The sequence below is a fragment of the Erythranthe guttata genome, chromosome 10, assembly GCF_056151865.1.
Source record: "Erythranthe guttata isolate IM_541 chromosome 10, IM_541, whole genome shotgun sequence".
NCBI lineage: Eukaryota > Viridiplantae > Streptophyta > Magnoliopsida > Lamiales > Phrymaceae > Erythranthe > Erythranthe guttata.
This window is the reverse complement of record NC_142542.1, coordinates 9555001-9572500: the sequence shown is the minus strand read 5'-3', so window position 1 is coordinate 9572500 and position 17500 is coordinate 9555001. Positions and strand designations below refer to the sequence as shown.

The 17500-nt window shown below is 36.7% G+C and overlaps 1 pseudogene across 1 annotated transcript in view; it reads right to left on the bottom strand.

Moving 5' to 3' along the window:
• Window positions 1-14311: 14311 nt before the first annotated feature.
• Window positions 14312-17500, bottom strand: part of LOC148767476 (protein TOC75, chloroplastic-like) — a 5163-nt pseudogene continuing 1974 nt past the window's right edge. Inside the window, exons 2-7 of the transcript XR_016033873.1 lie at window positions 16741-16962; window positions 16502-16609; window positions 16018-16206; window positions 15658-15906; window positions 15056-15310; window positions 14312-14722 (exon numbers count right to left, since the gene is read on the bottom strand). The product of XR_016033873.1 is annotated as a protein TOC75, chloroplastic-like (transcript). The remainder of the gene's footprint in view (window positions 14723-15055; window positions 15311-15657; window positions 15907-16017; window positions 16207-16501; window positions 16610-16740; window positions 16963-17500) is intronic.

Here is a 17500-nt window from a genome sequence, read left to right as displayed (position 1 = left end):
AATTGTATTTGAGTACGAAACGAACTCTATCTCAAGTAAAACGGCGCAAGGAACAAAACTCATGAGAAAGCTCATGAATCACGTCAAATTTCAGCAATCCAACGTCGTTTGGACTCCTAAAAGTTCGCTTTTGCTATTTTAGGTAAGTTTTAGAAAATTAATATCAAATCATAGAAAAATCGTATTAGGATTCCATAAATTGGATTGTTCCCAAAATTACAAGATCTACTAGAGTTAGGATTTAACTCGTTTTTGCCTTTTTTTAGTAATTTTTAGTATTTTCTTAGTTTATTAGGGTTTTCAGTTTTTTAGTATAAATAGCTGCCTTAGGACTTTATTTTGAGAAGAATTTCGAATTTTAATAAAATCTTTAGAGTTTTCTCTATTTTTCTGGTGGATTCCAAAGTTTTCGATGGATTCCGAATGTTATTTTGTTCTATAGGATTAATTCATAGAAATTAATTATTTACCGTGCTTCCGTTCTGCGTCAGTTATCTACTATTGTAATAATACTCTAAACACAATAATATTAATGTGGTTGACGGTATATTATTGTTATTACAGTAATATTACTGTCAGCCACAGTAATATTAATTCTTTTAGCTATTTATTATGTTTACCTTTGTTGAACGGTCAACATATTAATATTACTCTATTACACAATAATAACTTTTGTTGTGTTAATATTATTGTGCTAAAGATTAATAAAATAATATTATTGTGTTAAACTGTAGTATAGTTAATATTAATGTATTTCACAGTTGATATAGTTAATATGACTGTCAATCACAACCATATTGATGTTTAAACGGGGAAAAAAGATGTTAAAGAAAAATAAATAAATAAAAATACCGAAAAAGTCAACGCCGGAGAATGGTAGAAAAATCAGGAAAATAAAAAAAAAAAGTCAACGCCAGAGACCGGCGGTTAACAACGGCGACGGACGAAATTATACTCAAATTTGAGTTTTGGGTCAAAATTGAATAGTTTGTGAAATTTGGGGCAAATTGAAGTTAAATAAAATTAAAGGATGAAATTGAAGTATATTAAAATGTGAGGGGTTATTTTAGTCTTTTACACATCTCTAGACAATGTGTGGACTTTTTTGTAAAAAGAAATTTTTATCTGAACCCCTTTATGAATAAGTGTCCCTTTATAGGCTTATTTATAATGTGCCCATGTATTAATGTTGGAGATTTTGAAAATCAAGGGAGTTGATTGTTTGAAAATATCATAAGAAAATTATGGTAAATATCGATATTTGATGAGTTAATTATTTGAAACAACTATATTAGGGCAAATTACGAAAAACCCCTCATGTTTGAGTAATTACAACTACCCTATCAGTTATGCATTATCTTCCACATCCATCTTTATGGTGTCAAATTTACCTATTGAAGGATGAGTTTTTTCGTTAAAAAAGTAAAAAGCTGAGGGATAATTGTAATTATCCAAACAAGAGGGGGGTTTTGTAATTTGACCTTACCTAAGGGGTGGCCGTAATTTGCCCATATTATTATTACGATTATTACGATTTTTACATTAGAAAATAAAATAAAATAATGATAATAAAAAGATAAATTTAGGAATTTATATACAATAGTCATGAATATATGTGTAAAATTACATTATTATATTATTATAATTATTATTATTATTATTATTATTATTATTATTATTATTATTATTATTATTATTATTATTATTATTATTATTATTATTATTATTATTATTATTATTATTATTATTATTATTATTATTATTATTATTATTATTATTATTATTATTATTATTATTATTATTATTATTATTATTATTATTATTATTATTATTATTATTATTATTATTATTATTATTATTATTATTATTATTATTATTATTATTATTATTATTATTATTATTATTATTATTATTATTATTATTATTATTATTATTATTATTATTATTATTATTATTATTATTATTATTATTATTATTATTATTATTATTATTATTATTATTATTATTATTATTATTATTATTATTATTATTATTATATTATTATTATTATTATTATTATTATTATTATTATTATTATTATTATTATTATTATTATTATTATTATTATTATTATTATTATTATTATTATTATTATTATTATTATTATTATTATTATTATTATTATTATTATTATTATTATTATTATTATTATTATTATTATTATTATTATTATTATTATTATTATTATTATTATTATTATTATTATTATTATTATTATTATTATTATTACAACATTGTTATTATTATTATTATTATTACAACATTGTTATTATTATTATTATTATTACAACAACAAAATAAATACCCAATCATGTGTCCTTCTTCCTTCAACAATTGTAGTTTGTTGTTGTTACAAGCAAATTAAGGTTATATTGCTTGGATAACTCTCTTATATTAAATCTAAGGCGCTTCTCCGGAACAAAGTAGAAAAAACACAAAAACAAGACAGTGTATTCCTAACGATGGTTGAGGACCCACATAATTTTCTTTTTGCTACGATATAAAGTACCTCAATGGTGATATTTACTCCAAAAAACAATAGCGATATGAAAAATATCAATTAGATGAAACCATTATTCTACTAATGATATCCTACAAGGAATAATTAGTAAACATCTCAAATAACGAAATCCATGGATTCTCTTAATCCTTTGTCATTAGATATTGCATCAATCCATCTTGAAAAAATCTGTCAATATCTTAAATGTGTAAATAATAAGACCAAATAAAAAAAGATTGCCTGATGTGTTAGTATGAAGAACAAGTTTTAAATGGAACAAACTTATTGGCCTCAACAACCTGACAAATAAAATAAAATATGACATAAATTATGACACCAATTTGTAGTTGTCATGCTACAAATATGACACCAATTATGACACCAATATGTGCGCACACAACAACATTGTACTTGGTTTCGAACAAGCCCATATCTGGATGGAATCAGTTCCAGTTCCAGGTGTACGTTCTCTTCTTTGTTAGGGTCCAAAGCAACGATATCCAATAAATTTGTACTTGCCTTTTCGTTTGCTCAAGGTACTAGACGTCGTTTCGATGCGGTTTTACGAATTCCCACATCAAGTAGTAGAACTATTTCATTTGAGGTACTTGGCAGTAACATCCAATGGGAAGATCCCAGCTTCCATATCACGTCTTTGGAACCTCGAAGTCTTCATTATCCATCAGCATCATCATAGGATAATCAAATCGTCGAATTCTCCTGTTTATTTGCCTGTAGAGATTTGGAAGCTGCATAAACTCAAACACCCGGAGTGCATGGGATTCGACCTGCCAGATCCAAACAGTGATGATTCTCTTATCCTGGAGAAGCTTTTAACACTTTCAGGTGTTAGCGCTCATAGTTGCACCAAAAGAGTTCTTACGGCAATGGAGTGGGAAATGTGGCGCGACGACTGGGTCGTGTTATTCGCCAGCCTGGATTTCCTGCTGATGGAAGATTTAGATATACGGCAATGGAGAGTGCAATCTTACCATTTCCCCAAGATGAAGCGGTTGATCATACGCCACTGCTACAGATTGACGGAGATCCCCATTTTTTAGCTTCACTATTCACTGAAAATCGAGGTCGATGGTTGCTCCCCATTGGTCACTCAACACTTGCTATCTAAGCAGAAGCTCAACAACCGATGGGTACGGTTTATATTGATATTCGGGTCAATTTTTCAGGTGATGGTGATGATGATGATGATGATGATAAGAAACCCCAATCCTGAATCTCAGAAAACACATTTTGTCTCTCACGTTTCAATAATTTGACGTTTCTTATCATTTCGGTCAATTTACCGTTAGTATGTCAATTAAGTCATTGATGTGCACATGCTTGATTATGTTAGTTTTAGCGGAAAATTGACATAAATAAGTAAAAATGTTGAATTTTTGAAACATGAGAGACCAAATGTATTTTTTGTAAATATAGAGGACCGAATATGAAATCGATGCAAACTTCAATGACGAAAACAGTATTTTTCCCAATCTTTTATTTATGAATAAATTATATCGTCACTTTTATTTTGTTGAGAAATTCAAATCATGTTACAAATTAGGGGAGGGAGGAGAATTCGAACCCTAGACCTTTACTCTAATAGTAGAAGCTAGGAACCAACGCTCCCAATAAAAGATTAATGAATCATCAGTTTAACCTTTTCATTTTTCAATTATCCCCCAATTTTTCGATTTTTCTAGGAGTTTTTCGCATAAAGATTTGAGGTGAATACCTTCTGTTTCGGCCAAACTCAACATAAATTCAAATTCTGGAAAACATTTATGATCAAGTATATGTTCCGCATGTTTGTCGAGAAATAAAGAAAGAAAAAAACCCTACTAAAACACGTGGGAATATAATGGAACGCACACAATTTCGACGAAAATTTCCCAAAAAATAGCCAATTTGGTGATCGGTGCTCCAAGTGAAGTCGCCTTCGTTCTTGTCGACCTCGTAACAACTTGTTTTTCACTTGAATATGTTGCAAATAGTATACACACCCTCTCTTGTGTTGATTTTTATTACATCCAAAAATATGTAATACTTCATAGGTAGTCAATGTTTTTCTTTCATAACTTGCGTTTTAATACACAATTTCGATATCCGTAAAGCTTCTGCTTTCGTCGCTTTGAAGGTTGACAGTCAACAGTCCATCCTCACAACTGTAAGTGAAGTTCTCTTCTTTGTTGTCTACCTTACAACAACTCAGTTTATCGCTCGAATATGCTCTGCATACTTGTTGGGTGGTAAATACCTTACACGCAAGTGCACGTATCGCAAACAAGTAGTAAAAGTGGACTCGTGAGAGTCGGATGTCGATCCCACAGGGAATACTCAAATTATCTAATCCTAAGTACCAAATTCTAACAATTATGATTTTTATCCAGCCTACGCAAAATTGTCAAATTTAATCAACTAAATAATTAAGCTAATTATGAAAGCAAATTAACACGAGAAAATATCAATAAAAACGGACCTAGGATTTTATCTTCCCCGTATGCAAGAATTGCTCACCCAAAACCCCTCAATTATGAAATATATGATTCATAATTATTAACCCGAGACACTAATTTACTCATAACCCGCTGTCACGTGTATTATGAGTCTATTATTCATAAAGGGTTCACTATATGTCTATGCAAACAAATTATGAATAAAGCATTAACTAACAAGTCTCATAAATGGCTACCTAAGGTGATATATGTATGTCCACGACACCACATGAAATTGACACACTCATCCGGTGAAAACTACTCGAAGGTTCTTATACTTACCACGTGCCAAAAATAGGTATTCGTTAATGACTTATTTGTAAAGTGGTCCTTTACATAAGTTGTCAGGGAAGAAAATAAGAAAATAAATATTGTAATTCTAGCTTTTAAAGAGTTGTGAGTAATTGAAACTAATCCGAAAATATTAATTTGAACCGATTAACACCTTCATCATCTTATATTGCTGAATATAAATTTACTGTACCGTACGACTCCATAAAAAATAAGGAAGATTTTCTGATTCATTGAGAATATTTTATTAGGGCTGAAAATATTTTATTGGTCGTAAAACATGAAAAGGACAAAAACAGAAAACAGTTCTGATACGGACCAAATTGTCCTCATGGGGTTTCCTAATCATTTATTGGGCCGTAAATTGAGTTTTCACTTGTATTTGGCCCAAAATCATATCGGGCCCAATAAGAGGAGTTATGGCAAGTTTACTTATTTCTTGCCCATCAAGTATCATCACCTATAAATAGGGAGTTATTCTCAACTTATCACTCCTATGCTCTCTCTTACATATCACACTCGATTATCTCTCGATAAACACTGACTTGATCGTCGGAGCTTCTATGCCGGGAAACCCCTCCCGGCGTTGCAGGTACCCCTCTGGCGGAATCCCCGACGAGCTATCATCCAAAATATCTTCCAAGGATCCTACGTCGTCGTCTTGGTTATTTTGGTGAAAATCAAGTGGCGCCGTCTGTGGGAAAGATCTCGAGCTAAGACGTGAGATGATTTGATTTTTTGGATCTTCCCCATGAGGTTGGAGATAATGAGCTGCAATATTGAAGAAGAACGGTTCACTGTATTTCTTGGGGAGTTTTTTAACGGGGAACCAAGAAAGGGGCTCAAATCTTGTGCTTGGAATCCAGATCTGATGAATCGATGAAGTACAAAGAGGAGAATCCACATCTGATGAATCGATCAAAATCTAGAGAGAAAAAGAAATCAGAGTAGATTCACGAGGTAAATAACATGAAACGAGTCCAAATCTTGAATCAAGAGCTTGACGAACCCGAGGTGGGAGAAGAACTGAGAGAAACAACAGTCAACCCCGTCTCAGTGTTCGTCGATCCATGTCCACCGAGCTAAGTCTCGCCGATCTCGTCTGACGAGATCGAATCTCGCAAAACCTGGATCTGCTGAGCCATCCCTCGCCAAACCTATGCTCGCCTGTCGAACGCCTGCCGAGCTGAATTTCGCAGGCTCATCACCTCGAAATCCGATTCTCTTCTCCTCGCCGAAGCCCAGAGCGGCCAATTGAGCAATGAGCTCGGTCAATTTTTTTCTTTCGTACGGGCCAGTGCGCCCCCACCCGAAGGCTCCGCCTCTCCAGATCTGACCGTCTAAGGCTGTCACCCGAAAGAAAGGGGATGTCAATTTGGAATCAGATCTGAAATCAATTTGGTAAAAATCTCCACGAGAGCACCACAAGTGACAAGAGCTGTTGTCCGTAAACTCTTTCAGCGAGGGAAGTTCGAGCTTTTCTGACGAAGCCTAGTCCTAGGGGCATTCTTGTGAGGCAGTGCCACCCTAGTTCTCTTGACTTTGGGTTGAAGCAACTGGCATGTTTTTGTTCGGAGTTTATATCGCCCAGAGGCAAAAGAAAATCGAATTGAGCGAAAGACAAATGTGAACAAGAAAGAAAAATTCGAATACGAACTAAAGAAATTTTAAACAATTGTTGGAAAATGCCGATTTGTTGAAAGTTAGATCGGGGAGAAAGGTTCAATTGCATGATGTTGCGAACAGGCTGTTTGATAAGATGTCTCAGAGAACACGCCGGTGCTACAAATTGAGCTCGAGTTTCGAGGAAATCATTAAAGGGATCTGGGATTATTTGGCAGGATATTGTATCCCCAAAATTAAGAGATGCTATCGAGGCCGTCCTTTATTCGACGAGCTCCGAGAATGCAGATTACGAACCTCTAACTTCGTATTTCGATTAGCCGGTGGTGGCAGTGCATTGGTATGGTACAGCGCGAGGAAAATCATACGAAAATGAGCTGGACTTTGAGAAGCTGAGGCGAGCTATTACAATGTACAATCTCTTGCTAAGAGATGAGAGTGACAACATATTAGCATTCGACAACACAACTATCGACGATGAATGATATTAAACATCAAATTGGGTGGCAAGAGGAAATCGAAATGATTCTTGAATGAGACTTCTCTCCGATTATCGAGACGGTGAGGCTGATCTCCGAGAAAGATGTTTGGGAAGAGGTCGTTTTGGCCCGTGAAAAATCGTTACAGGTGGGAGGCATCACAATAATACTTGTGGAAATATGAGATAAGATAATATTGGAGCTCGATCTTGCATGAGTTCGATACGGTTCAGTACGAGACGAGATGAGATGGGACGACTCAATCACGACATAAAGACACTAAACAATTGGATCTATGATTTGGTTTTCATAGGATGGTGTTCAACAGTTTCTGAAAAGAGGTGTGGAATAATAATTTTCCGGGGTCTTGTGTCGCTTGAGTTCGGAGCTAACAAACACAAAATTGCCAATTGAAATCGACTCGCACGGTGTTCCAAAGAAAAATTCCGTTGCACACTGAAAAGTCACCCAACGAAGATATAACTCGGAGGAGTGGTAGAGTATCAATATATGCCCAGAAAAAATGCAAGTTACATCTCCTCCAAACCCGAGAGCAACTTCAGCCCATATTTGTCAACGCGAAATCTACAACGGGATTGGTAGAAAGTAAGAAGAATCGAAGAGTTTCTTTACCACGAGATGAATATTTCAAAGGCGCGAGCTCAATGATGGGACAAACCTCTCCAAGAGCTCGGACTATCTGTATATAAGCTCACCATGACTCACGAAAGATTCGCTGGTCTTGGAGCTCATAAATTATTTCCCTCGAGTTTCTAGAAGAGCAAATCTATTTATAATGGCTCTAATTGAGCCAGGTCGACTGGACTATTCTCAACGTGATTTTCCCGAAATTGGATTTCTTTAGCTCGAATATTTTCAAAAGTCACCTCTTGCAGTTCAAATTTCCCGAAGTTTAGATTTATTTCTAAAACAATGATTCTTGGGGCCCGTGTTTATTGCTTGGAGCACTAATATATTACCTACAAACGTCTTGTCGAGGAATCCACATTTACAGAGACAGTCTTCTTGAGCAGCTTATGGTTGTTAAAAATTCTCCGAGATTTGAATTTTTCAGAGTTCGCCCTTCTTGAAGCTCGAATTTGCCTCGTGCATCTCAAACTCCGGGAAATATTTATTAAAACTCTTAAAAGGCCAGAGTTATATCTCGAACACAAAAGCGAGTAATTAACGATCCCGTTTGCCGCTGAGCTTTTTTCTTATCTCGAAGTGGAATTCTTTAAGGCTGGTAGTCCTCTCCTACCTCGCACTGGTCACATAAACCTCGATCGCCATCTCGAGCATAAATTTACGAAAGAAAAAACCTCTCCTAATCACCTCCCGAGTTGGGTATGAATCCTTGTTTTTATGATTTCGGAATTGGTAAATGGTTTCCAATACGGATTAGCTGAGTGCCACTACACACCATAATGAGATAATTACAACATAAGGAGTTGTCTTGCGTATTCTTTGCATCAAACTCGAGCTAGGATATGGTCATTGCGAGTTAAAAACAAGAAGCTCGATTTCTCGAGCTCGTCTTCATCGGGATTTTTTGGAGGCTCGTATTACAGCTTGCGTTCCTCTTGCACAGCTCAGATATCATCCTGAGGAGCTCGACACTTAGTCAATTTGTGAAATCAACACGAGACCTATCAGACTTCTACGAGTTGGCAAAGAGCAAATTTCGAAGCTCACAATCACAACTCATGCCTCAGATTTATCTATGGTAATCTGAATTTTCGTCAGTCGTATTTACTTCGAGAAACTTGAACCCGTCTCGTGAAGCGGGACCTCGGGAACTCAACGATCTTGCATGAGCTCGACACAATCAAAACAAAACAAAGCAAGCTAACCACAGCAACACCTAAAAAAGAGACGACTATCCAAACCATTGTGAATATATGATGGTGTTTAATACCCAAAATGTCTTGTGCCACTGGTTAGCTCAGGGTTGACAGGCATGGAATTGTCGGTCAAAATTCCTTCACATGGTGTTCCAAAGGAAAATGTCTTGTGCACTAAACATTCACCCATCGGAGATATAACTGGGGGGAGTGGTATATGAATTGAACGAAAACTAAAGTATCGAGATATGTCTTTATGTCCAGAATAATGAAAGTTACATCTCCTCTGGAGCCAAAGCAATCTCAACCCGCATTTGTCGACGTGATCTATATATATATATATAAAGGCGAATATTTCGAGCTAGGGAGCTCAATGATGAGACATAATTCTCCAAGAGATCGCTGCAAATTATTTACGAGCCCTGTCGATTGGGCCAACCGTCTCAATCAACTGAGGGGTTCTGAGTACCCACCATTTACAAGTTCAATCTTCTTAAATTTCGACCTTGCGTGAGTTCGAATATGTCTCGCGAACGACTTGGGCTCTCTAAAGCTCGACATTACTCAAATTTATAAGTTGCGAAAGGATGGTTTCAAAAAAACCCGAAGCTCATTCCTTGGCAGGGATTTTTTTTCAGGCTCGCATTATTCTCTCTAAAACGAACTCTTGAAGTCCGTATTGATCGGTTGGAGCTTGGCCAGCCAACTCCAAGCCAGATTTCGACGACCCTGAGCTCGATGTTGGTTAATAGATATCTATGGATTATTAATTCAACGGCTCGTATTTTCTCTCGTATACCCCGGAAGATCCCTCAAAGCACAAAACTTATTTCAATGATTTAGCGGGCTGGGTTTTCGTGAAAGTTCGGAGTTCTCGAATGAACCCGAAGCTGGGTGAAACCTTGAAACTCGCACTCACAACTCACACCTCAAATTCATTTCTGGTAACTAGACTTTTTGTCGCCCATATTTATTACGAGAGGAGATTATGTGAGAAGAGAAGATACAAGCCATATTTTTATGTGAGGTTTCCACCTCGGCAAGAGGTCGCTACGAGTCGAGGCGATCAAGTGTTAACACCACCAGGTTTATCGGAGCTCATATGTTTATCTTAAAATGGGACTCTCTCCTAACTCGCATTCTCTACCTAAAGCTCGAAGTTACCCCCTGGCGAGATTGTTGAATACTTGTTTTATCCCGGAAGCTCTCGTTCACATCGCTCACACTTCTATGCCAATTCTCCCACAACTCCGAGCCAGATTTCGCCGGCTCGAACATTGTCATCTCGGTGCTCTCTAACCGAATCTCGCCGACCCAACGCCCGTCGAGGTAAGTCTCTCAGTCACCTTTCTCGAAGCTCGAATTTTCCTCTTGAATTTCAAATTCCGGGAAATATTTCATAAAGCTCTTAAAAGGCCAGAGTTATTCCCCTACACAAAAGCAAGTACTTAACGATCTTGTTTGTTGTTGAGCTCGTTTTCTTATCTCGAGGCAGGACTTTTCGAGATTTGTAGTTCTCTCATATCTAGCATTGGTCCTATGAAGCTCGCATCTCCACCTCGAATACGAATCTATGAAAGCTCGAACTTCTCCTAATATCCTTGCGAAGTAAGTTCTCTTTTAAATGATGTGCCTATACCTCCATGGCAATAACTCTTTTCATGAAACTTGAAATTATCCATCACCTGGATAGAATATATTAATACAACACTGAGGCGTTAAATCGCGTATCACGTTGTGGCGTTAAATCGCGTATAACACTGTGGCGTTAAATCGCGTATTACATTGTGGCGTTAAATCGCGTATTACACCGAGGCGTTAAATCGCGTACTACATTGTGGCGTTAAATCGCGTATTACACTGTGGCGTTAAATCGCGTATTACACTGTGGCGTTAAATCGCGTATTACACTGTGGCGTTAAATCGCGTATTACATTGTGGCGTTAAATCGCATATTACACTGTGGCGTTAAATCGCGTATTACACTGTGGCGTTAAATCGCGTATTACACTGTGGCGTTAAATCGCGTATTACATTGTGGCGTTAAATAGCGTATTACACCGAGGCGTTAAATCGCGTACTACATTGTGGCGTTAAATCGCATATTACACTGTGGCGTTAAATCGCGTATTACACCGAGGCGTTAAATCGCGTATTTCACTGAGGCGTTAAATCGCATATTTCACTGAGGCGTTAACTCGCGTATTACACTGAGGCGTTAAATCGCGTATTTCACTAAGGCGTTAAATCGCGTATTACACCGAGGCGTTAAATCGCGTATTTCACTGAGGCGTTAAATCGCGTATTACACCGAGCCGTTAAATCGCGTATCACACTGAGGCGTTAAATCGCGCAAAAACGAGGCGTTAAACCGCGCAAAAACGAGGCATTGAATCGCGCAAAATGAGTTGTTAAATCGAAACAAAAATGAGTTGTTACAATAGGCAAGAATAGCCTATCAAATCGAGTATGTAAATCGCTAGAGACATTCAAGCCAATACTGCGAGATAAACGCACGAGTCATACAGCCAGAGAAGAAAACGATGTAAGGTGAAAAGACAACACGTGAATAATACTCCTAGTCTAAACACGACTTCTAGACTTCGGAGTAGGGGGGGGGTAGTTGATACGGACCAAATTGTCCTCATGGGGTTTCCTAATCATTTATTGGGCCGTAAATTGAGTTTTCACTTGTATTTGGCCCAAAATCATATCGGGCCCAAGAAGAGGAGTTATGGCAAGTTTACTTATTTCTTGCCCATCAAGTATCATCACCTATAAATAGGGAGTTATTCTCAACTTATCACTCCTATGCTCTCTCTTACATATCACACTCGATTATCTCTCGATAAATACTGACTTGATCGTCGGAGCTTCTACGCCGGGAAACCCCTCCCGGCGTTGCAGGTACCCCTCCGGCGGAATCCCCGACGAGCTATCATCCAAAATATCTTCCAAGGATCCTACGTCATCGTCTTGGTTATTTTGGAGCAAATCAAGTTCACACTCGATAGACCGGATATCCGAGTTGCCAGAAGAAATCTTGCAAAGAATACTTTATTTCCTCTCCCAAAAAGAGTCTGTTCGTACCTCCGTCTTGTCGAAATCATGGCGTAATATTTGGTGTACTCGCCCCAATCTCGATTTTTCAGACAACAACTTCAAATGAAAGAAACAAGAATTTATATCCCTTATCAACAATAGTTTACAACGATATCGCGACCAAAAGCTATGCGTAGAGGAATTCGGGCTTTATATATCGTTAGATGATTCGGATCGCAAATCGATTTTGCTCCTCGAAAAATGGATCCGAACACTAAAAAGTATGGGTATTGTGAAGTTTTGTCTTTCTATTTGTTCGAAACAGAGTTCGGGACTTATTCATCTGCCCTCTGTAGTCTTCGAAGTAGCCGAACCGCTACAAGATTTGCATGTCGAAAAATTCACGTCGGACCAAAAGTCTTATCAAAGGACGGTACTCTCTAAGCATCCGAAAGAAGTTCGTCTACAAAAAGTCTACATAGAGGACGACAATTTTCGGATGATAATCGCAAGCTGTCCTTCGGTTGAAACTTTGTTCGTCAGAGCATGCGAGGGGTTAAGAAATATTGAGGCGAATAATCTTGTTCATCTAAACAAGTTCATTTTTTCACCTTATAAGGTGCCCTTGGCAGAAGAGGAACTTTGTAGCATCGAAATAAATCCCCCATCTCTTAAAAGCATCGACGTTACTTACGGTAATCTTAGGTTCGAAAGAGGAGTTGATTTTTGTAATCTGAGTGAATTACATATAACTGGTGTGGAACTGTCATGGGACAACTTGTCGTCGTGTAAATTGCCGAGCCTCGAAAGGTTGATCATTGTCGGTCGCCTTCGGTCCAAGGAAATCAACCTATTTGTCGATGCACCGAAAATAACCTATTTTGCATATAGTGGAGATTTTATCCTATCGATCTCGTTTGCAACAACTACTTCGAAAGAGTGGATCTCGGTTATAGGCCTAACTATGCATCCGAATGGTGTTCCCTCTTCGTGGCTCCACAAGCTAAAAGAACTGCTCGACTCATTAAGCCAATCAAAAGTTTCTCTTCGTATTTCTATCAGTCGTGAGTATCAGATGAATGACGACATAATTCAAGAAAACATTAACCTGATACAAGAAAATTGTTGCGATAAATATTTTGTGGTGGAGAGATTGAGTTTGAGTTGCCACTTGTGTTCCTATTCATCTCTTTTAAACGGTGTGTTTAGCATTTGTCGTCCAAGAAAAATCTGTTTGTCCGGCCTCATGAACTCGGAGACAATGGCTATCGAGTGTGTGTGGAATTTTCTAATGCAGAGAGAAAGTGGAGAACAAGGTGATCAGTGCAGGAAGTTTTGGGAAAAAGATTTAGAAGAAGTAAGCATGGAGATTATTGGGAAAAATCGTGAAGGATGGCATTCGATAACTCTGTCAGAATTGCTAAACCATCAAGAAATCGGATCGAGTATTCGCTTTACATTGAAATGGAGCAATGGGGCAATCTGAAGTCTTTCTTTTTGTAGATTAAAATTTAAAACATAGTTTTACCTGCTTCGTCCTAAAGTTTATTTTGTTTCTGCTTGTTTGGCTTCGTTTTCTCATTCATTTGTTTACAAGAATACTCTTTATTAACTATTTTATTTGCATATCGTCAGTTATCAAAATTAGATAGAGATATAAGAAATACGGGGGTTTTCCATTCCACACGGGCTCCAATTTTTGGGTGTATAATATGTAATAAGCGAACACTGAGTTTTAAATGCTTAACCCGGTTTGGTTCAGGTTTACCTATATGTCGATCGGCAGTTTAACCATTAAATAAAAAGCCGGCGTTTAACCGGCTAAATCGGCCGATAATGTGGAATGGGCATCCTCTCTCCTTGAGAGAGCTTTTAATTTGGAGATGAGTTCTACCCAAATCTATTTAACATCTGCCAATTAGTCCACTTTCCCTTCATTTTACCCGCCAAATCAGAGTAAGAGGTAAAGTGATATCGAGTCAAAGTACAAGAAGGAAGTGGAATTTACCCATTATAATATGTAATTTTTTTAAAGACTTTAATTTATGCTATTTTAAGAAAGGAAAAAAAAGGTATAATTATTTACTGAATTTTGTTCTATTACTCCACAAATAATTCTATAAAAATACTTGCGTAAAATTAATAAGGACGAATTATTTATACGGCTCAAAATCTATCTCCAAAATGAACGAAAAAGCCGCCTTTGTTGGAATTGTGATCAACGGCATACTCTACTCTCACATTGCCGATTTTGACCCCAGCGCCGTACGATGAACCGTGGCCATTTCACATGTACGACTTTGTAGGGTTTCCATCGACTGATACCGAGCTCCCCAAATCGTTACCGTGTTCTGCAAATGCATAAGCATATGCACTTCCTTTAACTGGTACTCTTATCTCAGCAGCTAACTGCACCACATTAATTAATTCTCCACCAATCAGTTGTATTCAAAACACATTTTATAGCGCAATATAAGTAAAAATTAGTTTATTGCAATTAGTACCACTGTATTATATCGAATCGCTGAAAAACTATCCCACGTTATTTTATTGCCAAAAAAAAACACCTACGATTTAAATTTTTTTTAGCAATTAGAACCTATTTTGGGAGTTGTGTGCTAAAACCAATTGAGTCATGGGGGGGTTTTGTCACATATGGTAGTTTTTTTAGCAATTCGATATAACACAGGAGTACTAATTGCAATAACTTATTGGATATTATTACAATATATTATTTCGTACCTCGAGTTTGTTTCTTGACGCCCCAATCTCTCCAACGCTGTATCCCCTTACAGAAGTTGGTCCGCCGATGGTGAAAGCTTCATGATTTGGAAGATCTCCGACACAACCGCCGTACATGCCGTGGAGGACTAAAACTGGCGGCGGCGCTTTGCCTTTGCCTTCCTCAACTTTCATTAGCGGGAAGAATCTTGTCGTCGATATTTTGTGACGGTTGAAAAATGCAAACTTACTACCAATGCCGAGCCCTTGATCTACCTGCACATTTCAATGTTCAAACACAATAATTTGTATGGTACAAAAAAAAATATCACTAGACATAGTAGAATTTAATTTACTCTATTTAATTATAGTGCCCCCAAGCTCATAACAGACATTTCTCAAATCCCTATTATTTTATAATTTTTCGTGTATGGTAGTATTATCGGGCTCTTAGAAAAGTTTTAATGCATTCTGCCTCTGCGGACTTAACTTAAAGTCTTGGCTCAGCTACGAGCATTTGATATCTTGCACTATACAAAAAATCAGATGCGCATTTGATAATGTAGAGTTAATTATCAATGGTCGAACACGAAATTAAAAAAAAAGGGAGACGAAAACGAAACCTGAAAAATATCCCTCGTGCCAACTAATGCGCCGTTGAGAAATCTAGTATTGTCTCGTGTTAGATTAGCTTGTAAGAAGGCCATACGATCAACCCCCGTTCCGCTCAAAGTCGTTGGAGGTCCGTTTGCTATAACTTCTCCATTATACGACACCGTATTGCCCCTTCCCACAATATCACCTCCTTCGTCTAGTGTTTTTACCTCTTCCATCACTAGTCCATAGCTGAATTTGCTCTGCCTGCTATAATCCTTTTTTTTTTAAACGACAAAAACAAAAACTTCAGCCCCGTTTTTTCGTCAAGATCAAAATCTGACGAACTAACTACATTATATATAAACGTTGTTACAAGATTTGATTACCTCAGTGATGGTGGCCTTAATCCCGTCCCTACATACCCATATCGGGCTGTTTGAAACCCCTGGCCCGCCCGTGAAAACGGGGCTGACTTTTTTAGTATTGAAGCACTCCGCCTTGAAAGTTCGATTCCTTGGGTCATCTATCCCGTCTAAGTATGGGTGGGTGTAGTCAAAGTTATAACTAATATCGTCCTGTCATATGAAAAAATACAATATTAGCAAAATCGAAGTAATTTCAATACAAGTGAATCGTGTAAGATTATCGTAATCTTATTAGAGCCTTTTAATTGTATCGTTCTACTAGAAATTTCTACATATGCTCAAATTTTGAACATGCCCGAAAAGTTATTGAATTAACCGAACACAAAATAAAACTCAACATTAGGAGAATTGATACATAACCTTTAACATTAAATTTGAATTAAAAAAAATGTATAACAAAAATAACAATCTTAATTTAGTTGGAAGATTTGGAGGGAAAAGTCACCTCAGGACTGAAGAGGTTGCCGAGGGTGATTGCACCTTGTAATGACCGATTTAGCCCTTTGATATTCCGATAGCCGAACGACACAGTTGCACCGGGCTGTATAGATGCCTGATCATTCATTGCATCAATAATGAAATTAATCAGCAACAAATAGTAAATGGTAAACGATGTGTATACGATATAACTAATTCACTAATCCAAATACGAAGCAATTTTTTTTTATTTTTTTTGTTTTTTACCAGTGTTGGTCGGCTGTTACGGCCCGGTATAATACTCCATTCCGTACTAACATCGGACCACTTTTGTTGTAGTTCTTGCAATGCGAATTGAGCAGAGATGCCTCCGTTATTTTTCTCGTCCGATCCATAACCGCTACTTATAGAAGAGAAAATATTGAGAGATCCAAGGTTTTGCATAGCTTCCTCAAACGCCCTTCTGTTATAAACATTGCCTACCGCAACCTGCAAAACGCAATCAATATATGTAAATTATATTAACAACACATTATATGTAACTATTTAACAACACAAGCACAGTATATTACACACACCCACCATTTGGCAAGGATGAACTCCACCTCAATTAATTTTTTGTCCATTATATTATATGTATAATTTTGTTTACCCAATCTATTTATATTATTCAAACTACCGAAAATCCAAATTAATGCAAAAACAAAAAAAAACAATCCTAAAATATTTCTTTTCTTTTTTTCTTTATGCAAATTAAAATCCTAATTATTTTTGGACCACTACTTATTCGCGCTTATAAATTTAAGATTTAAGCACTCTCTCTAACAAATTTTTGGACTTGTTGCTTTTACGCGCACATGGCGAATCTAACCCATGGCTAGCTGGAAGACTCAAGCCCCCCTCAATTACTATTTTTTCTATTATATTATACCTATATTATTATTTAGCTCACCTGATTTTTATTATTTATTCCACCTAAAATTCAAAATATGTAAAAAAAGTTCTTAAATTTTTTCTCCTCCTATTC